General features: G+C 44.2%; 1 protein-coding gene across 2 annotated transcripts in view; it reads right to left on the bottom strand.

The window, feature by feature from the left end:
* The window catches only part of RBP5 (retinol binding protein 5), a 4777-nt gene that overhangs the window by 1934 nt on the left and 2037 nt on the right, over positions 1 to 806 (bottom strand). The gene's annotated exons all lie outside the window — the stretch shown is intronic.

Here is an 806-nt window from a genome sequence, read left to right as displayed (position 1 = left end):
AGCTTGGGAATTCCAAGTCCCCTTTACTGAGTCCTTTCATATGACAGGCCCTGCTAACCAAGGAGCTCAGAGTCTTGAACAGATGGAGGATTAGTAAACAGGTGTCTATAGTACCAGGCAAGAGTGTAGGATGGGAGTCAGGAAGGAAGAGCAGAGTCTTCAAGGAAGTTAAGAGGTAATTAGATTGGAGACAATGCGATATTTCTGGCGAGGAAAGAAATAGCATAGGGGTATGAAATAAGGGCAAACAGTTCTGAAGTCTTCTAACCTAGGGTGGATGAGGGAAAGGCAAATGAAGAGCTGGTTCACAAAGCCCCTTGTGTGCCACATTAGGTATATAAACTTTATTTGGAATTTAAGAGATTGACTCTGAAAGGGTGACAAGGTCACTTTTATATTTTAGATAGACCTTGTGGCTATGGTATACAGGGATGCAGACTAGATTAAAGAAAAGTTAAAACTGAGAGCCGGTTCAGGTGAGAAATGAGGGCATGAATTAAGGTGGTGATAGTTTGAAAGGCTAGGAAAGAACAGATGAAAGCCATTTGGAAGAGTGATGTTTGATAGAAATAAAATGTGTCTACTGGGTGCAGTGGCTCACACTTATAATCCTAGCACTTGGGAGGCTGAGGCGGGTGGATTGCTGGAGTTCACAGGTTTGAGACCAGCCTGAGCCATACCAAGACCTCGTCTCTCAAAATAGCTGAGGGCTGTGGTGAGTGCCTGTAGTCCTAGCTACTTGAAAGCCTGAGGCGAGAGAATCTCTTGAGCCCAAGAGTTTGAGGTTGCTATGAGCTATGACACTA

This window comes from Otolemur garnettii, unplaced genomic scaffold (assembly GCF_000181295.1).
Source record: "Otolemur garnettii isolate 467f Iridium unplaced genomic scaffold, OtoGar3 scaffold00104, whole genome shotgun sequence".
In the NCBI taxonomy this organism is placed as follows: domain Eukaryota; kingdom Metazoa; phylum Chordata; class Mammalia; order Primates; family Galagidae; genus Otolemur; species Otolemur garnettii.
This window is presented reverse-complemented; position numbering and strand designations above follow the sequence as displayed.